This window comes from Adiantum capillus-veneris, chromosome 6, assembly GCF_014529385.1.
Source record: "Adiantum capillus-veneris isolate H3 chromosome 6, ASM1452938v2, whole genome shotgun sequence".
In the NCBI taxonomy this organism is placed as follows: domain Eukaryota; kingdom Viridiplantae; phylum Streptophyta; class Polypodiopsida; order Polypodiales; family Pteridaceae; genus Adiantum; species Adiantum capillus-veneris.
The window spans coordinates 12,103,550-12,130,011 of NC_140936.1; the positions used below are offsets into that span (position 1 = coordinate 12,103,550).

At 41.0% G+C, this 26,462-nt stretch overlaps 1 protein-coding gene across 1 annotated transcript in view; it reads left to right on the plus strand.

Annotated features, from left to right (window-relative positions):
- The first annotated feature begins 15,158 nt into the window (after window positions 1-15,158).
- LOC147455157 (protein ROOT PRIMORDIUM DEFECTIVE 1-like) overlaps window positions 15,159-26,462 on the plus strand; it is a 34,035-nt gene continuing 22,731 nt past the window's right edge. The window contains exon 1 of the mRNA XM_086513997.1: window positions 15,159-15,409. The gene's annotated coding sequence lies outside the window, so the exon portion shown is untranslated. The remainder of the gene's footprint in view (window positions 15,410-26,462) is intronic.

The following is a 26,462-nucleotide window of genomic DNA, read 5'->3' on the forward strand; positions in this document are numbered from 1 at the left end:
ACAACCTCCTTAGAGACAAAATGCCTTATGTGAACTTTTACATGGGCAATCCGCATGAACAGTAAGATGATTTAGAGTTTGGGCAATACGTCATATGTATAGATGTGAGTGATCATGGGTCGGCTTTGATAGTAAATGTAGTTGAAGTAATGAAGCTTTGTTGCACATGGATGATGTCAATTTTTCGCCTCAAAAAGCTTGATGGCCACGATGATCATATACACCAGCTAATGTGACATTGGCTAAGAAAGGACATTTATTAATTTTTCTATTTGTGGCTTGCTAGGCCCACATTATGGTGCCAAGAGACTTGGAAGATTTGTGTGTGTGTGTGTGTGTGTGTGTGTGTGCGCGCGCCCGTTATGTGACTATATTCATCTATGGTTCATCTTGTTTGGGAGAGCATTATTCATGACCTTTCCAAAGGCCAAAGGGAAGTGATTGCCACTCAAATCAATCTTGACACCCGGGATCTTGCTATGTTTGCACAAAAGCAACCAACACTTTGTGTGGAATATGAAGGTATCATCTCAAAGCATGTGGATGGACTCATGTACCATTTTAGAAGAGGTCTGCCATTGGCTATGAAATTCAATGTCTATGAAGCCATGTCATCCATCAAACCTTGGAACAAAATCCCATATATACGATCATATTGTGGGATTGCAGTCAGTTTCATCTTATGATCTTGATGTGACAAAGGAAACCAAAGAAGCTTTGAAAAATATACAAGCTCTTTATGAGATGAAGAGTGTATTGTCAGCATATGCCAAGGTGAATGATGATCAGCATACCAAGTTCAAGGCAGAGAGAGGATAAAAACAAGAATAGTTCAAGGTTAAGGTTGTCTACTACATAAAGTTTGTCATTGTCCAAGAGGACCCAGCTGTAGTTGGAGAGGACCTACTTGGAATCTTCATCTTTGTCAACCAAAAGCCAAGGTATAGCATGAACAATCAGTTAGCAAGGGCATATCTTGCAAAATCACTCTCACTTTCATCTAATTGTAAACATTCTCAATGATGGTTTAATGCAATATATTCTCCTTCCTTTCAATGCTTTTGTCTTACTACTTTGTACCTACAATGCACCTCTTGTTGGCCTGCGCGCGCGCGCACGCACGCACACACACACACACACACACACACACACACACACATTGGTGGCACTTGCATCTATGGCTTATTTATAGATTGCATAGCTCTACTATATAAATACCACAGCCAATACTAGGTGCAGCTCCTCTATCATCTCAATTAGACATATGGTAACTAGCTTACATGATTTGAGGTCATGCCATGCATTTGCAATCTATCAATGACGACTAGGCCTATTGAAGTTGCAGCTTAGATGTGCCGAAGAGTGGTTGGGATGAGTAGACTAATTGGTATTTGTGGTCCCAATCAACTAAAAATATACTCAATTTTTTAATACTACAATCATCGCTTTACTCATGGACTTTCATGCCACTTGGTGTAGACCATTTCAAAGTTCCTATTTTAGATAATGTTGGCCACAATTTGAAGGACGAGCTTGTTATCATGAAGGTTGATTTGCACTTATTAGAGCTTGTTGATTCTTGTATACTATTGCACAAAACACTCGGTTATCAAAAATTACAACAGGGCATGTGGTGTAGTTTTGACTACCATGTAAAAACCAAAAAATAGCCCAAAATGAGCATTCAAACTCGCAAGTTTTTTTTTAAAATAAAATTATGGCTAAAACATCTTGAAATTTCTACATCATCCTTCATTTTAACAATGAAAGATCTTGAAAAAATTGGAAAATTGATAAATTTATGATCACATGTTTAACTCAAAAAATGTACATCTCCATAATCACATCAAATTTTTGACCAATTAATAAAACATAACTTTGTGCTTTCACTATTGCAATAAAAAATGCGAATGAATAACAAGCTTATAATTTACAAACCCTAGATTTTGCATCTAATTTTCAGAAAAGTTAACTAACAAGATTACCTCTACTTTTGAAACAAAGCTTCATAAAACAAAACTAAACTAAAATTAACTTTTAATGCAAAACATATTTAAAGTGCACAAAAACTAAAGTTTTTTGAAAAGTTAAGAGAACCATTACAATAAAAATAGGCAATCTATTTGTCAGTTCTTTACACCTAAAAAGTTCAAAGCTTGGGCTTAATACTAAATTAAGCCCAAATATCTATGGATTGATTGGAACTCTTCTTTTTCCTCTTTTTCTTCCTCATCCACTTCATGATTAGTTGGAGGAGAATCATCTTCACCACCACCATCACTATGACCGCTCCCATCTCCTGTATCCACCACATTTGGCTCTTCACAAGGTTCTTGATCAACAAACTGCATTCCTTCATCTTGTCCAAAGGGAGGTTGTGGTTCGCTCGATGCATCCGCAACCCTTGGATGTACTGCCATGTTTTTCATACCAACTTCTTGAAATTCATTTGACATCTCCTTGAGGGCAGTAACATGTTGTTGGATGAATCTTATTTGTAAAGGATCCATCTCAATGGAAACAACATTTTGTCCTTTCTTCAAAGCACTCACTAAAGTTGTCCCTAAATCAACAAATTTACAAAACTTGGTTCACCTTTATTAAAAGAAATATCATCAATGTATAAAATTTAAAATTGAGTAGTGCATGTTCCTACAAAAAGATCTAAGATCCATTATCCTTTCATTGGAGGAAGATCAATAAAATCCATCATAAAAAATTGAGGCTTTTGATAGGAATTCATGATCTGACAAGAATCACTAGAAAGACCTCGAAGTTTCCTACACCCCCCCGGTCTATCGAAAATATTTACACAATTTGGTTTTGCAGTAAAAGTGAAGCTACCTTTACAACTAAGACCAGAGGAAGAAAAGAATCCCATGGTAGCAAACTCTACAACAAAGGACAACCTATCCAATTGATAGCCTTTTATGTTAAGTTTGGTCCCGTCAAAAAGACAAAACTACGCCATCATCATGCAAAAAAAATCATGTTGAAAAGATTATGAACCATTTGACTTACCAAATGTATAATTGATGGGTCATGGATTTATTTGCAAAAGCCTTTTCAGCAGCATAAATTTGATCATGAGCATGAAAGAATACTAAAACCCGCAATTGTGACTTTTTTGAAAGCTTCTATGTCCTTTTTCTAAGAACTAAGACCATATTTGACATCATTATTTATGGAATGAGGTGCTTTGAAGCCATAAGGAACATTTGCAATTCCAAGAATGTAGTGCCATTTGGAAACAAAGATCTCTATGTTCTCAACTTTGCCTTCAAACACAGAATATTGGACATGCAATGTAGTAACATCATCCGAAACAAATGTACAAATGTCAGGAGTACTAACAATGTTTTGAGCATGCTCAAGTCTTATTCTCTCAGCTCTAGCTCATCCTAGATGCTGTTCAAATTCTTGAGAAATGCTTTTAATTAGAGCTCGTGAAGTACGATTCTGTAATAACACAACAAATACAATCAAACAAAAAATAAAACACTATTATGTAAGAAATTTATCATTTCTCTGAATGTTATGCTTGGCACCCCTCTCACCTTTCTTTGACTTCTTTGTTCCAAGTCCTACTTGCTCACAGCGTCTATCTTTGAAAGCTTCATCTGCCTTTTTACCTTGACTTAAATGATTGACCCACTCATTGTGAAAATAACATACCTTCTGAAGAAATGACATGGAAAGTCGCATTTTTGAATCTAAATTATGATCCCATGTCGGTATTTTAGCATACTCATCAGAAAAACTTGCGTCAAACCATGCTAAAACTGTCTTGTAGCTCTCAACAAATGGATACTCTGCACAAAACTCTTGGCAATAAGAGAGTGTGTTCCATCAAGAACAAAGTACTTGTAACTCTCAATTTTTGACTTGACAAAGGATGCTTTATCTGGACAAGTCTTAGGATCAAGTAGAACAAGTAATGGAAGAACATTGGTGGTTGGTTTGTGTTTCATCTGTAACTTCACATTACTTACATGAGCATGAATTATGAAACGAACATCAAAAGGTATTGTCTGAGTAACTGGGTCAAGTGGTGGGTGATCAATTGTGTTAACAAGCAAGATGAGAGGTCTCTCATCAATCATGTTGAACCTTTTGGTCCTCTCATGGACAATGTTGAAGTCAGAGACACCAGAAGTAGAACTAGGAGCACCAGGACCAAATAGAAGAGACTCACCCTTCTTCATGTTCAACTATTTCACAAATCTCTTCAACGTCTCTACCACTATTTGGTTCATCATCATCATCACTATCTCCAGTTTCATCTAAATCTTTAAACTTAAATCACCTTCGGAACCACCTTTCATGTTGTAGAGATTGTCTTGAGACTTGACAAAAGCTTGACAAAATGTCTAGCAAAAAAAGTAGACAAGAATAAGAAGAGTGACAAGAAATGCGAAGATAATTGCGTTTCAAAAATTTGCACTCAACTTTAAATGTCATTTTGAAAAGGATTTGCAACCAAAATGTAAAGAGCAAGTGTAGCACTTATATTCCTGAATACAAGTGCAAAGCACTTGTCCTACAAAATTCATAAGCTAATTTCTTTAATTTTAAAGACACATGCTTTACACTGGTATTTTAGAATACAAGTCCAAAGAAGTTGTATTCCTGAATACAAGTGCAAAGTACTTATATTCTAGAATACAAGTGCAAAGCACTTGTCTTCCAAAATACAATTGTAGAGCACTTGTTTTCTTTAAAACAAGTAGCATGTAACTCTATTTGACACACACATGAAACTAGTACTTGTTTTTGAGAACACAAACTTCAAAAACAATTGGAAAAAGTTTAGTTTCACTTACTCGTTTCCAAGTAAGCATGGCAACTTTGAATTTGTCATGTTGGGAAGTTTGATACACTTCTTATAGCTTGAAATCCTTGCGTGTAAGTTTGAAAGCATAGTTCTTCTCTTTACCATTTACAAATTGTTTTTCTTTTCCTTCTACAAGATAATAAATAGTATCTTACGAGGTATTTTCTATGACATCAAGTTGATGGGACCTTTATCATCAACAACACAAAGAAATGTAGTAAAAGGTTCAACAATTCTGCCCAAATACACCTACTCAAATTGACCAAGCATGACCTTCACGTTTCTTGTGTCATGCATGCTCCCAAAGGACTTGAACATAATGAGCTGATGATGTCCTTTGTTTTTGAGAGGTAGCAAGAATACCTTTAGGAGGAACATTGGCTTTCTCTAAAGGCATAATCGGTAAAGTCTCATCAATACCTTGAGCTTGTTTTGGAAATTGATGAGCAGCTAAAAATTGTCATCAAGGGGAGTCACTTCCAAAATATGGAGGAGTTGGAAGAAGCTGTCTTCTAGAATATGCTCTAGCTATTGACACACGTACCCTAGGTGCTTGAAAGCGAGGGAGGATGGGAGCAAGTCTACTACGAGAGGGAGAGAGTGAATCTGAATGACCTGAACCAATTAGAGTAGTTGGAATATATGAAGATTGATTAGAGAGAGTAGAATGTTGACCTCTTCTTTCCTTCTTGGAAACACGAGCATCACCAGAAGGAGAAGACATTACGAAGAAGAAGCTGCAAGCATTGACAAAAGAACCTTTTTTTTTTTTAATCAAGCAAAGAAAATCCAAAACATTTACTTAAAAACAACAAGAAGCATATTCAATTTGCAAAATCAAACACAGAAGATCAAAAAATCCCTCATGTTTCAAGGCTTTATTAAGAAGAAAATTAGGAATTTATGTGTATTCAAACCGAAAAAATCAAATTATGTCTCTATGTCTTTAATGTGGCACAATAAATCTTTTTTATGTCAACAAAATGATACCAAAAGCAAGCGCACCATGCTAATCCCACCTCATTTTCTCTCGTGTTCCAACAATTGCAGGTGCTACAATAGTACTCAAACTGTCTCTTTGCGGAGTGGCTAGAGAAACACTCGACAGTCGAATCTCCAAGCCAACCACATAATCCCACAAATTTCTTGCAACAAGTGTTGGGGTTAAGGCCTATGTGCCTTGACCGGTCGCCCAGGTCATGGGCGCCCGCCCACTGTTACCCTATACTTATAGTGAGTATACTGTATAGGGGGAGCTTCCACTTCACAGTCTCCCCACCCATATCTGTGTGTCGTGTGTCTCCTTCTCTCTCTCACACTCTCCGTCTGTGGTGCTCCCCGATCCCCTTCAATTGGTATCAGAGCTATGGTGACCGCGGAGAGCACGACGGCTTTGAGAGCTTCGAGGCGATAGCTCGCTCTCTCTCGACGGTGGAGAGATTAAGAAAGCTTGGAAGCTTTGTGAGAATGCAATAGGAGCTTGGTGTGGTCAAGCTTGGTCGAGGAGGCGGTTGCAGCTTCCTTGGTGAGAGGAGATTTTGAGCTCAGTGGAGCTCGTTAGAGAAGTGCTCGGCGGAGGAGAGCTTGACATTCGAGCGCTTGGATGCTGTTGTGGCAGAGCTCTTGCGTTGGAGCTTGCATTGAGAGGACATTGCATCACGCAGAGTGGAGCAGGAGCAGGTTCAAGACTGTGTGCAACTCGTTTTTGCCATTTTCGGGCTCTAAAACGCAGTTTTTTGTGTAGCTCCGTCATACAAAGTCAGATCTACATGATTCAGGAGTCTAGGTCAGGGTTTTGGCACGCTCCGGACGTGATAGTGATGTCTATTTGCTGAAATTATGCTTTGAATTATAGCAGGTACAGCAACAGGTTTATTTGTGCACTTTCGGGTCCCAAAAACACTGTTTTTGGTATATCTCACACACACGGAGTATTTTCTGCAGCAACCAGCAAATTCATAGGTGTACACAGGTTTTTGGATATGCATTTGTCCAGAGAGCCACTCATGCGAGAGTGAGCTATGTTGCCATGGTCTTGGCGGTTTATGTATGCCATATATGGATTTGTGTATTTGTTTATGGCTGAGATTATTTGATTGGTACTCATATGTATGACTTTGTGAGGTGATTCCGGTCGAGTTTATTCCCGGATTGGCCATCGTGGCATATATTATTGTTACTTTGAGGTTTACTGTTGAGATTTTGCTCCAGTTACAAAGGAGACTCTGCCAAAATTTTGTCAGATATTTATGCGCGATTGAGTCATATTGACTTGTGATTTTGTGCAAGGCTTTGCACGGTTATTGGTGCAACTTTGCATCAGATTTTACAGCCATATTTGCAGACTTTTGTTGATGCGATTCGAGCCAGTTTAGGACTGAGAATTTTGTAATTTTGGGCTGAATTTCAGGGCTGATTCGGTGAAGATTATGCACAAGGTTATGGTCATCATGAATGCGTCTTGTAAGTAGTGCGTTTGATTGCAGTGTGATACTAGAGCAGGCGAGGCTTGTATTGGCATTGCGGGAGCTCTATTTTGGAGTGTGTCTCACAGGTTTTACATTGTGTTTCTTGCCATATTGGTAGACAGTTTTCAGGTGTTGTTGGTGAGGTGGTTTTGCTTTCTAGTTTGCTACATTGTGCTCATGGCAGAGACAGGTGATCGATCAGATTGTGACCTCTCACAGATGCGCGTGTTTGATGGGTCAGACTTTGCGGCATGGAGAGAGTGTATGCTGGATGCATTGACACAGCGAGGGTTGCATCGACCATTGAGTGGTGATGCAGGTAGACCTTCAAACATGTCTGACGATCAGTGGCAGGAGCTAGAGGAGATGGCACTATCTACGCTCTCTTTGCACCTTGTGGAATCTGTATATGCTCTTATTATGTATGAGACTACTTCGAGAGCACTTTGGTGCAAATTACATGAAATGTATGATAGATATGAGTCATCACGGACTCGTGTGAGACATGTACATTCACGAGTACGCCGACAACATGTTGGTATTGTGGTCATTCTGGACACGTTAGACGACGCTGTTTTCGTCGTATGCGACATCGTAGGAGACATGGCAGTCTCAGAGATGTATGTAGTGATGCCATGGACTCAGTTGCTTTGACAGTTGAGGCAGATGTAGTGTCGGAGTATACTAGTGACGGGGATGTCACTTTTACCTCGAGCTATGCAGGAGATGCTATACATGTGGATAGTGCACTCCCTTCGTTGTGGTTGCTAGACGCAGATGCTATGTTTCATGTCACGTCGCATCGTGAATGGTTTTGTAGCTATTCTAGCGGGATGCTTGGTAGTGTACGTTTGACCGATGTATCGGTGCATGCGATAGCAGGTGCAGGAGATGTGAGATTGTCATTACCGAGTGGTGCATCTTACTTGTTACGACATGTGCGCTATGTACCAGATTTGACAGTGAGTTTGATCTCGATTGGTCAGCTTAGAGATTGTGGATGTCAGATTTCGCTACGAGAGCGAGATTTTGTGATGCGTTTGGGTTTGCTAGTGATTGCGAGAGGTGCCAGGAGTGGTACAGGTTACCCATTGCATGTGGATCACGGGAGAGATGGTGTTGTCTCTGTGATCATGCAGCCAGGTAGAGAGCGAGAGAGCAGGCGAGTCTCTTTTGCTTGTGGGTTGCAGGATGCTTTGCATGGAGTGCAGAGCAGTGACCTTGTTGTGCAGGTTGCGTCTACGGATGCACAGGTAGAGCGGGATAGATCTAGTGAGTCACAGCAGAATGAGTCATCAGAGGTGATGACAGAGATGACTCACATGGATGCTGAGATGTTAGCTATTGTGGAGTCATTTCTTGATATGCTTATGCCAGAGCTTGATGCAGATTCAGGACAGATGGATACTCTTGGTACACATGTGATATGTGGTGGGCACGAGGAGTCACTCCAGAGCTCGGAGTCAGAGTGCCATGGTCTCTATGATAGGGGACAGGATTGCCATGAGTTGAGTTCTGAGTTGGAGGTGGCAGAGGTTGCCAGGGTTGCATCAACGTTCGGTGTCCTCATGTACGAGATGCTGATCTCGAGGCCCGACATAGCAGCTGCAGTGGGAGCATTTGCAGCAGGGTTGATTAGTTGTTCGATGACTGATCTCGGCATAGAGCATAAGGGAGGTTTGCAGGTATTGGACCGATACTTGCAGGAGTGCATGAGCTCTTGTAGACTCTTTGCAGAGCTTGGAGCTAGCTCTGTGTGGCTTCCGCAGCGGGATGTTTGTCTATCAGTGGAGCCGGATGCACTAGCTCATCGAGAGTCAGTGGGCATAGGTTGAGAGAATATCTCACCTTCTATTAGTTGTACACTAGTAGATCTTGCTTAAAGGCACATTAGCCTTTAAGTGGGAGGTTGTTGGGGTTAAGGCCTATGTGCCTTGACCGGTCGCCCAGGTCATGCGCGCCCGCCCAGTGTTACCCTATACTTATAGTGAGTATACTATATAGGGGGAGCTGCCACTTCACAGTCTCCCCACCCATATCTGTGTGTCGTGTGTCTCCTTCTCTCTCTCTCACTCTCCGTCTGTGGTGCTCCCCGATCCCCTTCAACAAGCACTTGCTTGACCAAGAAAGACCAAATAGAGTAGTTTACACCGTCCAACCTATCCTCATTTGGAAGCACATCAAGAATAGAAGAATCATTGTTGCTTGTTGTGTCCTTCTGCATATGACAATAAATCTACACCATGTGTACAAAGATCTACCAAACCTATGTACCAAACAACCGATGGTAACTTTCTCTACACAAGATTGCCAAAAGATAGATCTCTTTGCATTCACAATCCATCATACATGTGTACTTTTAACCTCCATACCGATACATGTTATTTTCTGTAAGATACACACAAGAAGATTTTTTGTATGGCTAAACACTATCTTCTGTTGTGACACTTAGAACAAAATTTTGAGGGCATAAATATCTTGAAAAGGGGGGTGAAATTTTAGAACACCTATTAGAAAAACTCTTGGAATGCTGAATATGTATATCCAGGCTTCGAACCCAAAATCAATCTGTAAACTTCGTGCATGTGTGTGAAAACACAAAAACAATTTGCACACATCCATGCAGAGTACACACATGAAGACATAGCAAACTCACATAGAGGACAAAGAGGTGGAGAACACAAAGGTGGAGATGAAGATGGAAAAGACATACCTCGATACAACCTTCGGAGAGAGCAAAACCTTCTTGTTGTTTTATGGAATACACCAGACTTCTGTTTTGGAATACAAGTATACAACAAAGTTGCATTCTAGAATACATCTGTGCTACAAACTTGTGTTCTAGAATATACTTGTGCTACAAACTTGTATTCCAAAATACACATGTGCTACAAACTTGTTTTCTAGAATACACCTTTGTTGTACTTTTGTATTCTAATATACAAGAGTTTTCCAATCTTGTGTTCCAGATTAGAGAAGTGTTGACTCTTGTATTCTAAAGTACAAGATTGTAGCATTCTTGTCTTCTAGAATTAAAAAATTTTGAATTCTTGATTACTTATATACAACAAACGAACAAAAATCTTCACACTTGTGTCTTCTAAAATATAAGTATATTGCAAATTTGTATTTTGGGAAAGAAGTTCAGTACAAGCTTTTATTCTGGAATACAAGAAGCTTGCACACATGTATTATAGAATACAAGGAGTCTGCACACATGTATTTTGAAATACACTTATGGTATAAATTTGTTTTCCAAAACAGAAACTGATACACAAATCATTGTGTTCTCTTTTGAAAATCAAGTGAGTTGTATGTTTTTAAAATGCTTCAAATATTCTTTTCTTGTTTTTTTTGGAAAACAACATTTCAAAAAACAAATTTGTATTCCAAAATATAAGTTAATAACACGTTAGTACAAAAAACTCAAGACTGATGCTTTATTTTAATAGATTTAACAATTTGGTTGAAAGTTTTTTATTTTAAATTATCTAAAACGTTACCAAAAAATAAAAGGCTCTAAAATTTACAAAATTTATACTTCAAAAATTTTTGAGACAAAATTGAACCATTTTACGGGTTTTAAAATGTCTTAAATGCAAAGTCAATAATTTTGTTGCAAAAAACAAGAATGGTTTTGTTTGAAAATGATCAAACTCAATATTTTCTTTTGTATTAACAAATTGTGCAGCAATAAAAATCAAATATATCAACATATGAAATTAAAAATCATACTTAAAAATAAACAATGGAGCAAAAAGTATTGTTTTGCAAAAACGTGCTCTAAAGATCAAATGCACAAAACTCCAAGGAAGAGTGACTCAAAATGAGACTTTGAGCTCCTTTTTAAGTCATAACTATTTGTATGTTTTTTATTTTTATATTTCCAAAAACTACATTTAAATAGGGTAAGAAGTCTTTAGGACTGCTTAAACTCATTCTAACACGAGCCAAAGCTAAATATTTCCTTTGTGGAAACTTTTTTTTGTCATTTTCAATTTGTTCCCTCAAACGTATCATTTTCAACACTTTTGTATCTTTTCACTTACCTTCTTCCTTAATTACACCACTGATGAAAAATAATAGCTCTAGCGGTGAAGAGGCAATTAGCGAAACGTTTCAAGAAATGTCGGACATGGAGTTAAATAGTGATTTTGGTTCTAAAGGTAGTGTTGAAAGTTTTGAGGATTCAAATGCTACTCTGAGCAGAACAAAAATATTACTCAAAGAAGCAAGTGTGAAAGAAACTTATTGAGAGTATTGTTGTGCAAAGAATTATTTAAGAAGTTTAGGCTTCAACAAAATCAAGCAAGAAAGAAACTTGTCGAGAGTATTGATGTGCAAAGAATTGTTTAAGAAAATTAGGCTTCAACAAAATCAAGCAAGAAAGAGAGATATTCTTTGGGATGAAGCAATCTAACCAAAATAGTTTTTTACGTGCATCAATTGGGATAGCATATGAACACACAAGATATATAGTTTTGGATGAAATTATATGTCAAAGATGTTTTGTAAAAGTTTTGTGCTTGAGAAATCAACATATAACAAAAAATTTAGCACGTTCAAGATTCAGAGAGGAGGTTATGCAATACTCATACATAGTGCATGATAAGAATTGACTAGATATATTTATGGGTTATGATGACAAAAAATCTTTCGAATTGTAAGTTTACATACTTCCCAAATAACTTTACAAAGACAGAGGTTTACAATTTTTATGCTGAAACACTCAACAAAGGAAACATGCCAATTCTTTCTCTTTGCTCATTTCTAAGAGTTTGGAGAAAACACTTCTCCCATGTGAAGATTCCAAAAAAAACAAGAATGGGTGTGTATCAATTTTTTATACAATTGATGGCAAAACGAGACACAGCCATAACATCATAACAAAAAGAGAAGCTTGATCTGGATTTTGAAGTTCAAATATAATTTTTTGGACCATTCTATTCGATAACTAATATCATTGTTTTGTTTTGAAGCTCCTATTCAACTTGCACTCAAAATCCACGAGGAACAACAAAGCGCAAAGTGACAAAAGCTAGCAAAGCATAGGAAAAAGTTTTCAGAACACAAAGATAAAAACTTGGGATTGGTCCTTGATGGGATGGATTAGAAGAAGACTTTGCTACCTCATTTGTTACATGCTCCAAAAAATCTTTAAAAAGAAAATTTTATGCAACTACATGTGGTTGGAGCACTTATCTTCAATGGTGTCATGACATCCAAAGTTTTATCAATTTTCTTAATCTACATAACGATCCAAACCTCATGGTCGCTATGATCCAACAGACTTTAAACAAGTGGGAAGGAGAACTACCAGGAACATTGTATGTGAAGCTTGACATCACAGCTTGAAAAAATAAGAATCAAGTGATGATAGCTTACTTAAGCATGCTAGTGGAAAAAAAGGTTTTTAAGAAGGTCAAACTTGGGTTTTTATTAGTGGGGCATATTCACAATCAAATTGACAAAATGTTCAATAGATTTTCAGTGAAGCTCGCAAAGAGAAGTGCATTTGATCTTCCTGAAATTTGTGAAGTGCTTAGAGAAACTTACAAACCTCAACAAGAAGTACATGTTCTTAAAGGAACATATGATTTTTGTGAGTTTTCCATTGGTAGAACTTTAGGTACATCATCCTTTGTGCAGCTAAATATTTAATCATAGTTTTCAACATCAATTTAAGATGAAGCAGAAAGATGGTGAAACTCGACTCTGGTGCAAGAAGTATTCTTACACAGAATCATGGCATCCTGTGGGTGGTTTAAAGTTTATATCATTTGTTCCAGAACAAAAAATTATGCCATCGAGATACATGTATTAGCGTCAACAAATTAGTAAAATCTCTAAAGGAGAATCGAAGCATCAATTATTTGCAGTGCTTAGTTGAAATAAAAAACAGTATAAGCATCACATGTGTATACTTTCCAACATGCTCGATGGAGTGGTGGTTTAGTTTCTTGGAGGAGCAAAAGAAATTAATTGAGGGCCTAAAAGTGACATAGCTGAATTTGTATACTTGGATCCATTCTTTTGGCATGCGCGTCAATCAAACATTATTCCTAATGATAATGTTGTAGAGGGTGGAAATCAAGGGACTCAATTAACAGGGGAGTTGGAGCAATTGGTGCACAGACAGACTCGAGAAGCTTATGTTGGTGCAAGAAAAACAACACAGAGACAACAACAAGAGAAAGAGATGTGGGAGGGGAATGTCAATGAACTGGTTGTGGGTGTCATGATTACTACATTAACAGTAGATGATAAGAGTGGCTTTTCGTTTTGAATAGCCAAAGTCATGAAGATCCATGAAGAAAATCAACGTATTCATTCGATTGATGTTCAGTGGTACAAAGCACTTGGAGAATATGCAATAGGTACTACCCTGAGGTGTTCAAGGTGACTAAGAAGAATAAAAACGGAAGTAGCAAACTATGTATCAATAATCTAAACTTGGAGGACCCTGAGGTGTTCAAGGTGACTAAGAAGAATAAAAATGGAAGTAGCAAACGATGTATCAATAATCTAAACTTGGAGGATGTGGAAATTCTTATTTATGGTTTCACCTTGAAGAAGTCCGGTCATCTTCATCAACAAACCATAAAAATTATGATGGAAAAAGTTCAAGGATTGTAATTGAAAGTCTTTAGTCTTGAATTACGGAGATACTGCACATGGTAAGGGTTCACATTTTTGCTAACATAGTTGGAAGAAAATATCGGTCTTAAGAGCATCTAGAGGTGGTCTAGGCCCATGACACAGTCCAATGAGGACTTTGTCAGCTTTTAAGGATGTAATGTTTTTTTAGTGGAATGTTGTGTAATTTTTCTGGAGTATTTGTCCTTTTTTTGTCTCAAAAAAATTTCAATGCCAATCTCTCATACTAGGATCACCTTTATCGCTTAGCCTTAGACTAAAGGGTTGTTGACCTGGGGCTTTGCTGGATCAGGGGTGTTGCCTATATCTTCTTCTTTTTGTTAGGCTCATCTACATGGTTAGTGGGTCGGGGGTTGAATGACCTACATGGCTAACACTTGAATGAGCAACTATCAAGGAGCATGCCTGGTCAACAACTCAAGGAGAGGAACTAACAAATGTCAAAGCTGTTGTCTTGCATGAAGATTTGAGGAGAATCAATTCGGAGTATGAAAATGGTGGCAAGAGATGAAAGCCACAATGAGTAGGGAAAGTTTGGCATTGACACTAACTAAAATAAAAATAGCAAGAGACAAACTTCAAAAGGTCGTTAGAAGAATACAAGGAGTATCCACTTGTTTTTGATATAGAAAGTTGACACCTGGGCAGTATTTTCCTAGGTCGTGTGTCCTTTGACTTTTCTCGATACCTGGAGAATTTGTTTTTCCATATACTATTGTACCAAGCTCCGATGATCGCGATCGGCACCCGCACGATTTCCTGTGTGATTCCCCGCGAACAAGGCTAGAAAAATACAATTTTCCTAACCGGTGAAAATAAGGGCAAACTTGAAATTATTGCAATTTTTTGGTCAAAATTTGAAGCTTTTGCCGGTAATTACACTAAAAATTATGTAAATATCCCTATTTTCTTAAAGCCAAGCTCAAAATCTAACCAGGATTTTACAATTTTAGCCGGTTAAAATATACTAGACCCCGATTTTTTTTCTGACACTGGTTAGGGCAAGTACGAGATAGGGTAGAGAAGAAGAAGAAAAAGAAGAGAATTCTAACATCATAGGAAACTATCCCAAGAGACCTTCAAGATCTATCCGACGAGGAGAGTTGAACTCAAGACCAATTATTCAAGAGGCTTTAAGAAAACAGGGAAATTTACATAAGTTTTACCAAATTTTGACCAAGAATTTGGAGTTTGCCCTTAGGCCTATTTTCACCGGTTAGGAAAATTGCATTTTTCTAGCCTTGGTAATCTTGCTGCAATGGCGCCGCTCCTAAGTCCTGCGCGCGCGTGTTGCTGCACATCTTTCTCCCTCGTCCTCAGCTCCTAATCCCTCCTCAGCTGCGCGCACAACTCTGCTGACGTACGGCTGCCCCGGCTCTACCGGCCAAGGCCAAGGTGTACCAGAGGGCTCGTTCGGCTGCAAGCTCATATTTTCAACAGTTTATTTAAGGTTGGTCGAGAGAGAGAGAGAGAGAGAGAGAGAGAGAGAGAGAGAGAGAGAGAGAAATGAAATGTTATGTTGAATGTCTTCTAAAGGCCAAAATGACCCGTGACACCAAATTGATACAATCCTAGTGAATTGAGAGATGATGAATGTAATGTAAGAGAGAGAGAGAGAGAGAGAGAGAGAGAGAGAGAGAGAGAGAGAGAGAGAGAGAGAGAGAGAGAGAGAGAGAGAGAGGAGGAGGAGGAGGAGAAGAAGAGAATTTTTACGCCGTAGGAAACTATCCTAGTGGATTGAGAGATGATGAAATGAATTGTAATGTAATGGAGAGAGAGAGAGATGAAATGAGATGATATGAAATGTTATGTTGAATGTCTTGTAAAGGCCAAAATGACCTGTGACACCAAATTGATACATTCCTAGTGGAGTTAATACAATGTTTGGGTTTAAAATAAAATAAAGTAAAATAAAAGCTAAAAGAACATGAGTGTTCGAGGATGTCCAACTTTGGGTGCTATCCGAGGATGTATTGCGCCAGTCTTTGAAGAGTATCGTTAATGTTCGTCTGTCACAAAGTGATGACGTGGCTACCGACAGCAAAAACCCTAATTTCTGCGAGAAGCCCTAAAATTCTTGCAAACCCTAATTTATGCCAAAAACCCTAATTTTTGGAAACCCTAACCCTAACTGCTAGCTGGAAACCCTAATTTGGCAGGAAATGCCATGTGGCAACAGTGTACGGATTTTCGGGATTTGCGGCGTAAATTACGGAAGTGGGAAAAAGCCAACGACGCAATTCCTTGCTTTTTCTTCTATGCCTTGGTAAGAGAGAGAGAGAGAAAGATCAATTGCTTTATTTTTGAAAGCCCTATAGAGGGTTTGAGAGAGAGAGAATCTTTACTTTTGTTCTGAAGCTTTTGGGACTCTGCTTTTGGGCATCCCTTGTAGCATTTAAATTAGTGGTTTAGGGCCTCACTTCTCAGAGCATGTGGACGCAGAGTCCTAGAGTGAAACCCTAACCGCTCTTTGTACTTTGACATTGATTTTAATACATAAAGAAATACCAAAAGGGGCGCCAGTCTTTGGGGCCAATATCTCTAGGCACGGAACTCTGCCTGGCCAGTGCAAATCTATTGTGATCTGTGGATTGTTTTGAAGTGGTTATTTGGTGCTGTCGCGATTGATTCTTGACTTGGAGTGTCCAAGTCTGTTACAGTGGTATCAAAGCACGACCGATTTCTCTTCTACGGAAATCTGATCCCCAATTTTTTTTTTCGCAGCACCTATGGCTTCACGCAAGGACCAGTCGACTCCCTCTGCATCTGGAGATGCGGGCAGGGATCACAACAAAGATTCCGGCAGAGTATGGCCCGCCTCGACCTACTCAGGCGGAGCAAAGAGAGATGAAGCGTCGTCAATTGATCGGCGATGCAACAAAGATGACGCTCAGTTTTGCAAAGGATCCGAAATTGGCAAAATATATGAGCGAGACTTCTTTTCAGGAAGTGCATGCGCAGTGGCAGAAAACCACTACACCACCCCTGAAACCCGCTCTCAAGAAACCTTCTGATCATAAACAGTATTCAGAGAAGGAATTACAAGAGGTGGTTGATGCACGGGTTGCTTAGCTTTTTGACGCGCAAAAGAAAGCCAAAAAGCACCGCAAAAAGCAGAAGAAAGCACTGACTTCCCGGGATATTTGGGTCGTTAGTCGATATTTGACAAGGCAAAGAACAGAAGAAGCGTGTTCGATTTGAAGGAGTACCCAGTTCTTCTTCTTCTGACAGTTCTTCTAGCTCTTCAGATTCGAGCGAAGAAGACAGAAAAGGTAAAAAGCGAAGCAAGAAACGAAGCTTCGGAAAGGGCAAGAAAAAGGCAAATAAGGCTAAATCTCGCCCAAAGACTGACAGCTCTACTGAGGACTTGTCTACAGACAGCTCAGATTCCGATGATGGAAACTTTTTTGCGAACATGAAGAATTTTTACAAAGCCAACCAGTATGACTTTCTCGAAGATAAAAGCAAGAAAGTCCGAGAGTTTAAGGAAGGTGGCCACTCGATCAAGTTTGATACTTTTTCAGGATACTTAGATGCTTCGAAGGCTTTGTCTTTTATATAGCAGTTTGATATCGCTTTCGTGGGAGGACGCTATTCAGAGCACTCCAAGATTCAGAGCTGTCTCTTACTCTATGGGGAATGCTCGTACTTGGTGGTCCACGCTTCTTTTAAACAAGACTACGCCAGTTAAATAGCTGAAATTTAAGAAGCTTTTTATTTCTTCTTGGTTGACGCAAGAATATGAACGAGATATACGAGCTGCTTGGAACCATCTTCGGATGACCAAGAAAGATACAATCAATGCTTATTGTGAAAGATTCTGGAGCTCTTTTCTATCCGCCTCTTCATTCATGAAGATCTCGTTCAGAGAACAGATTGAGCGGTTCACCTTGGGTCTACCTATAGAGATCCGAGATCTCTGCTTGGAGCAGAAGTCAGCTTCTATTCAGGAGTTGATGAGTCATGCGAAGCGGGGCTTTGCCATTCACTCTGGCAGTCTGACCTACCCCACAGATGAGGCCATGACACAACGAGCCGAACAGACTTCTGGGAATGGAAGTAGAAAGAAAAAGAGCAACCCAGAGAAAAGGATGCACGACCCAAGCTTACTCTTCAGGAGCGAGCTCGATTCATCAAGGAGGGGAAGTGCTTTGGATGCGGGGAACAGGGACACATCTCCGCGAAGTGTCCTAAAAAGACACAGAAAGAACAGAAAGATAAGGACGATGATAGGCCTGAGTTCGAGAGCAGCTGAGGAACGTGGACAAAAAGGCAAGATGAAAACAGGACTGGTTCCAGATTGTGTGGATACCGATCCCGACACCATGGACGAGAGTACAGAACTTTGCCGAGCTTGGGGCAAAGTGAAAGATCAAGAGGCCCTAATCTTCTTTAATGGAGGAGCCAAGGCCAACTTCATTTCACCGGAATTGGCGGCGTGGCTCGAGATTACTCCCTATCGGATGGGACCACTTGCGGAGGCAGTTCTAGCGGCACCCGGCAGGGATGTAGCCATTACACTTGTCATTGGCAAACTTCGGTTGCATTGTCAGGGGTATTTGGGGCATGAGGACTTCTTCATAATGCCTTTGGAGGGTTGTGATGTTCTCTTCGAGATTCGTTGGTACCACAAGAACAACGCTGTGGTCGATTATCGGGCGAGAAAAGCGACTTTGACTACAGAAAAGGGTAGAACAATTGTACTTGATATTAAGCTAAAGGGCGAGTCTGTCCCTATTTTATCGGCTTCGGCCATTTCAAAATTAATGAAATCCAGTCTGTTTGTTTACTTGATCTTTCTGAAAGAATTGAGCGATAAGGATAGGACAAATATGTTTAAACTTGATAAAGAACGCCAAGATTTTCTCCACTCTCACGCCGATTGCTTCTCAGAGGGCCTACCAGGAGAGTTACCACCTGCTTGTCCTGAAGATCATACCATTGATTTAATACTTGGAAGCACACCACCGAACCGGCCACCTTATCGTGTGAGCCGAGCACAGAATGAAGAGTTATGAACCAAGTGAAAGACCTCTTGGAAAAGGGTCTTGTCCAGCCTAGTACTTCACCATATTGCTCTCCAGTGTTGTTGGTTTTGAAGAAAGACGGATCTTGGAGAATGTGCATCGATTATAGAGCTCAACAAAATCACCATCAAGAACAGATTTCCAATTCCTAGGATCGATGATATACTCGACAGGTTACAGGGATCACGGCGGAAGACGTCTACAAGACAGCCTTTTGGACGACTTTTGGGTTATTTGAGTTTTTGGTGATGCCTTTTGGCTTAACCAATGCTCCTGCGACATTTAACCGGATGATGGACATGATTTTTCGAGAGTAGAGGCTATTTGTTGGCACTTTCTTTGACGACATCATTGTTTTCTCCAAGAATGAGGCAGAACACAGAGATCATCTGCTTCAGGTCTTTTAGGCATTACGAGATCACAAGTTAGTGATTAATGCAAAGAAAAGTGAATTTTTCCTACCAGAGATACACTTTTTGGGACACATTGTCTCAGTAGCAGGAGTGCAAATGGATCCGGCCAAGATAGAGACTATACGTGATTGGCCCGATTTGAAGAATGTCCATGAAGTTAGAAGCTTCGTGGGACTGTGTTCGTACTACAGGCGGTTCATACGAAAGTTTGCAGAGGTTGCTTCCCCTTTGCATGTCTTGACACAGAAAGGAGTCCCTTTCTCGTGGGGATCCACAAAGGCGACTGCCTTTCGGACATTGAAAGAGAAATTGACTATGGGACCAGTTTTGACTTTGCCGGATTTGCAGAAGTCATTTGAAGTATATTGTGATGCTTGTGGTCGTAGTCTGGGTGCGGTCTTGATGCAAGAAGGCCATGTCATTGCTTACGAGAGTCGATTGTTCTCTAGGCCGGAGATGACAGCACAGATTTATGAGAAAGAGCTTTTGGCGGTTATCCATGCTCTTACTCAGTGGCGGCATTACCTACTCGGTGCCGATTTTACTGTCTTTACAGACCATCAGAGTTTGTGCTACTTCTTGTCACAGAAGCAGCTTTCGGAAAAGCAGATGCGGTGGGCGAACATCTTGTCACAGTTTCTCTTCCAAATTGTCCATGTGCAGGGACAGAAGAATGTGGTGGTAGATGCTTTGTCTCGAAAACCGTTGGTTCTGGCTATTTCCGAGATACATCATAGGAGCTTCGAGGATATGGTCGACCAGTATGCCACAGATACAGATTTTGCAAATATTTCACACGGATACGGGATGGGGAGACAGTAGCAGGATACTCCATTCGGGAAGGCTACTTGATGAGAAAAACCATGTTGTGCGTTACACAGCCGTTGAGGGAAAAGGTTATGATTGAATGCCACTGTCCACCTTTTACGGGTCACGGCGGCATTGCTACCACCATGAAGGGGATAGACAGATACTTCTTTTGGTCGAGACTCAAAAAGGATGTGGAAGAGTTTGTGTGCAGTTGCTTAGTATGCCAGAAGGTCAAGTTTGACAGGCATAAGGCACAGGGATTGTTACAGCCTTTACCCATACCCACCCGTCCCAGGGAAAGTATTGCAATGGATTTCATTTTTGATCTCCCGGGAAAACAAAGTGGTCACGATGGTATCTGGATTGTTATTGACAGTTTAGCAAACAGGCTCATTTCATTCCAGTAAAGAAAACAGTCAAGCCGGATCACTTAGCTAGACTGTTTGTGGCCCAGATCTTGAGATTACATGGCATGCCTGAGACGATTGTCTCCGACAGAGACCCCAGATTTACGAGTTTGTTTTGGAAGGCAATTTGGGAGAACATTGGCACGCGGCTGCAATTCTCGTCATCGTTTCACCCGCAGATTGATGGGCAATCTGCGATTGCAAATTCAATGATTCTAGATTTATTGAAGTCTTATATCTCAGATCAGAAGACTCAATGGAAAAGTACTTACTTTTGGTGGAATTTGCCTACAATAACACGATACACTCTTCGACGGGGAATGCGCCATTTGAGATTGTTGAAGGTGCTGCGAAGGTTCCACCCTTCCTAAGCACGAAAGATAAGATCTTTTAAGCGGATGAATATACGCAGATTTGGATACGGCTTTTGCCAAGGTTCGCGAGACTTTGCAGAAGTCTCAAGAACGACAGAAAAAGGCAGCGGATCGCCATCGTCGCGACTTGAAATTGAAGGAGGATGATTGGGTGCTCTTACGTTTTGAGAAGGCACGCCTGAAAAGAAAAAAGGGAAAGGAGAGGCTTTTTCCAAAGCTTAGCATGCGATACTACGGACCTTTCCAGATCACTGAAAAGGATAAATGATGTCTCCTTCCGATTGAAACTGCCAGATACTTGGAGGATTCACAATGCATTCCATGCGAGTCTCTTGAAACCTTTTAAGGGTGATGTGCCTGATGATGGGGAGCCTGATGAGCAACCCGAAGTAGAAGAAAACGAGGAGATTCTTGTTCCTGAACAGATTTTGGCACATAAGGATACGAAGACTAAAGGTAAAGTCCGAAGGCGGTTCTTGGTTAAGTTCAAGAACTATTCTGCATTGGATGCGAAGTGGATGGAGGAGGACCTAGCAGATACTCCTCAGATTGTGAAACTTTACCTTGATGCTTTTGGTTTAGCATAGTCTACTCCAAACAGAACCCAGAATTCAGCTTGGCCGGAGATCTGGTGCAGTGGGATGCACAAGAGGGGAGTCACTCCGCTCCTTTGTCAACAGATGCCTTGATTTAGATACTAGGGTCACTGATGTCTCTTTGAGCTTCAGGGATACTAAAAGCTGACAGTTCTGCTGTATGACTTTAATGAAATGGAATTCCTGATTATGATACTGATTTGTTCTTGACTTTCTTTAAGTGCAAGAACTGATAGACGAAATGACTGCAGTATTTTGGTATGATTGATCTCGAATAGACATGGTTGCAATAGGGGTTAGTCAATCGGACATCGATGAGGTCTCGATTGGATCTAGATGCGATTGCTAGCTACATTGCCGATAAATCATGGTCTAAGATCCGAATGAATGTTGAATGTCATGTGATGTCCTGTGATGTCGTGTGATGTGACTGTCGATTTGGTACACGTGCTAGATGTGTGTTCCTAGTACGTAGGTACTAACAGTCAGTGTCTGCTAAGACGGTTTATGGCTTCTGTCGGTTTTGCAGGCGTAATTGCGGTCGATTACAATGCTTTCAAGAGGGGGGTATGTCACAAAGTGATGACGTGGCTATCGATAGCAAAAACCCTAATTTCTACCAGAAACCCTAAAATTCTTGTAAACCCTAATTTTTGCAAGAAACCTGAATTTTTGGAAATCCTAACCCTAATTGTTGGCTTGAAACCCTAATCTGGCGGGAAATGCCACGTGGCAGCAGTGTACGGATTTTCGAGATTTGCGACGTAAATTACGGAAGTGGGAAAAAAGCCAGCGACGCAATTCCTTGCTTTTTCCTCTACGCCTTGGCAAGAGAGAGAGACAGAGAAAGATCAATTGCTTTATTTTTGAAAGCCCTATAGAGGTTTGAGAGAGAGAGAATCTTTGCTTTGTTCTGAAGCTTTTGGGGCTCTGCTTTTGGGGCTCTGCTTTTGGGCATCCCTTGTAACATTTAAATTAGTGGTTTAGGGCCTCACTTGTCAGAGTATCTGGACGCAGAGTCTGAGAGTGAAACCCTAACCGCTCTTTGTACTGACATTGATTTTAATACATAAAGAAATACTGAAAGGGGTGCCAATCTTTGGGGCCAATATCTCTAGGCACGGAACTCCGCCGGGCTAGTGCAAATCTTTTGTAATCTGTGAATTGTTTTGAAGTGGTTATTTGGTGCTGTCGTGATTGATTCTTGACTTGGAGTGTCCAAGTCTGTTACACCGTCTCTGTAAATAGTTGTATTGAACGACTCTCATGTTGTGCTAGAATAATCGTGATCCTATGACGGAGCTCCATCAATGTCATGGTGGTCCTCGTAGCATAGTAACAGGGAATGGCCGTTTTCAGGTCTCCGTTCCCCGTTCCCATTCCAAGATCCCGTTCCGAATCCCCGTTCCGTGTTTCAAACGTGAGTACCTGTAACAGGGAATGGCATTTTGTTCGGCGTTCCCGTTCCGGTTTCCCATTCCTGGTAACTATGCCTCGTAGACGTAAGCGTCTAGCTCTCCCAAGCCCAATGGCTCTGTTAGTCAGTATATCTTTGGTTTAGGTGGATTTGAAGAGAGAGAGAGAGAGAGAGAGAGAGAGAGAGAGAGAGAGAGAGAGAGAGAGAGAGAGAGAGAGATGAAGAAGAAGAAGAAGAGAATTTTTACGCCGTAAGGAAACTATCCTAGTGGATTGAGAGATGATGAAATGAATTGTAATGTAATGTAGAGAGAGAGAGATGAAATGTTATGTAGAATGACTTGTAAAGGCCAAAATGACATGTGATACCAAATTGATACAATCCTAGTGGAGTTAATACAATGTTTGGTTTTAAAATAAAATAAAGTAAAATGAAAGCTAAAAGAACATGAGTGTTCGTGGATGTCCGACTTTGGGCACTATCTGAGGATGTATTGGGCCAGTCTTTGAAGAGCATCGTTAATGTCCGTCTCTGTAAATAGTTGTATTGAACGACTCTCATGTTGTGCTAGAATAGTCTTGATCCTATGACGGAGCTCCATCAATGTCATGGTGGTCCTCGTAGACGTAAGTGTCTAGCTCTCCCAAGCCCAATGGCTCTGCTAGTCAGTATATCTTTTGTTTAGGTGGATTTGAAGTTAGAGAGAGAGAGAGAGATGGGGGGGGGGAAGAGACAGAGAGAAATTTTTAGTTTCTTTGTTTGTTTTTATTTTTTCTTTCCTTTTCTTGTGTCCCTTGCTTTTATAGTTTTATGAGTGCTTTATTCCCTCTTATAATTCGTGAGTTTAGACTGTTCTGAACTTATGAAGGTATATAAAATTTTTAGTACACCCAAGGCCTATTGAGTCAAAAAGTTAAACTCCTAAAAACCAAGAAGGATTCTTCGACTCATGAAAACTTTGAGTCAAATGTAATTGGGTCTCCTCACTATGGGCAAAGCCTTTTCCCCCTACGGTCCTTGCGGTGGGCAAATCCATCATCTGTTAGGACGTGCATCCTCTGTCTTGCCTTTGTTGCTAGCAATGGTCCAAGGCTTTACATCTACAACCAACGTAGACCAACATGCTGTGAAGCTGAGAATCTGCTGATCGCCTCCGCATAGAACAAAAAGAGAAAGGGGACTAGAGGGCAGATCTGTCTGACAGAGCGTGTGAGCATGAAACGGTCTCCTCTACCTCTTGCCAAAAGCACCTGACTGTGTGCACGTCTGTAGAGAGCTGACACACCTCTGATCCAAGCATTTGAGAAGCCCATCCTGCGTAGAGTACCCTCCAAGAAGTCCCAGTCAATTCTATTCGTAGGCCTTCTCAAAATCAAGAAGAAGTATCACCAAATCCTCACCTCGAAGGCGCGCGAGGGTAGATGCCTCCCAAAAAGTGAAGATGTTGTCAAGGATATTGCGCTCCTTGACGAAACTTGTCTGGGTCCCATGTATAATGCTCTCTAGACGGGGCTGAATCCTCAAACTCAGAGCTTTGGCTAGAATTTTGTAGAATGAGTTGAGGATGGTGATGGGTATAGCAAGCTACAGTGTCACTTTCACAGGACAGTTAGTACAGTTGGGACTTTACATTTGGTCTTTGGTCTGGTCGGTTTACACTGGACGGCCATGCTGAGCAGTGACACGTGACAGGGATACGGTGGTCTAGTGGACATCGTGGCCAGGCCACCACCACCACTCAATGGAGATAGACTTAGATGTTGTCATTTATGAGCCGTTGGTGGCTCTTTATGGTTGTATATATGAGGAGTAGCGGTTTGGTCATGGAGATCTTTACGTAGTCGTCTTGAGTGAGTCTATACACAGAGCACATCTTCACCATCCTTGCACATCTGGCCTCGACACCCCATTGTACCTGAGAGTCCTGGGATGGAGCTGAGTGTGCTGCCACGCCAGAGTCTGTGTATCAGTTCTTTGAGATAGTCGAGTCATTTGTTGTGGTCTACTGTCGCTGTTGTGTCTCTGTGAGCTGAGTTGTTGTCTATGGTTTCCTGTTTTCAGTCTGTTTTGAGTGAGATTGTCACGCACATTGCATTGCGGAGCACCCACTGTAGAGAGCACGACACACTATCTGCGCTATAGGTGCTCTCATTTTGGCGATCACGGTGGGACCTCAACTGAAATCTCACTCTGTGACATACAAATCTTGAAGCTAGTTGGGTCTATCTAGCTTCGCCTACCTTGCCTTGCACTGGTCTCCTCTCGCTTGGTCCAACTAGTCTAGTCCTCCCTCGCCCTAGTCATCTCTCGCCCTGGTCCAACCAGTCCTCGTCCCTGGTCTAGTTCTCCTCGACCCTGGTCCAGCCTGGTCTCGTCCTGGTCCGGCCCGGTCTAGTCACTTGCCTGGTCTAGTAGAGTCTAGACCAGTCTTCAGCCATTTCAAGGTTTTCTTGCCCAAAGCTTGGTTGGATTGGTGGTCACTGCATGACACATACAAGGCGGTTAGTCGAGCGTCAAAGCGCACTACTGAGCCCTCTGAAGTACTATAACAGAAGACGACCTCTGGTACCTAGTAGAAGTCCATCAACCTCATCACCTATACCTCCACATACATCACCCATTCCTTCATCAAGTTCCACATCTTCCAGATCACCTTCTCCAGTAAAGCTCTCTCCTATTCTGCTACAGCAGGCTATTGAGCAACAGGCTCAGCAAGGGGCCATTGAGGCTTTGGCAAGTGTTTTGGCCAAGGTGAACATCAAGTCCCCACCTCCAAAGGACTCTCTTTAGAAGATGCTGACGACCATGCAAGGAGGTTTGTCTCTCTTTGTAGGGGTCGTGGTCTTAATAGAGAGGATGCTTATTTGGTACTCTTTCCATCTACCTTGGATGGCTTAGCAGACAAATGGTACAGCCAATTTGCAGAGAACCATTTTGCAACTTGGGCAGCTCTGAGACAACAGTTCTGTGCAGCATTCAAGCCAGGTGAGTATCAGGAGAAGGTTTTGGATGAGTTGGCCAACATGGTGCTCCAGCCAGAGGAGATGTTTGCAGAACTTATGACGAAAACCAAGTCTCTGGTTGCCAAGCTTCCCCAGTAACCCGGTGAATTTATGGTTAAGAAGTGGGTAGAGAAGGCGCTTCCCAAAATTTCTCAGCAAAAACTCCGAGAGAGTCTCCGACCCGACGCCACGCTGGAGGAGTTCATCGTAGCTGCTACTAGGATAGAAGGGGCTAGGAAGTTGTTCACCAACCCCCCTCACATAGAGACTCCCTCTGTGTTTTCGGAAAGTCCTGCTGATCCATTGACTTCTTCGCGCAGAGAACTTGAAGCCCTAAAACTACAACGCGCTCTCCAAGAAGAGAAATCAATCTCTCTTAGACAAGAGAAACCACCACATCTTGAGGCCTTGGATCAAATCAAGGCCTTGGATCAAATCAAGAGAGAGCTAGAAGAGC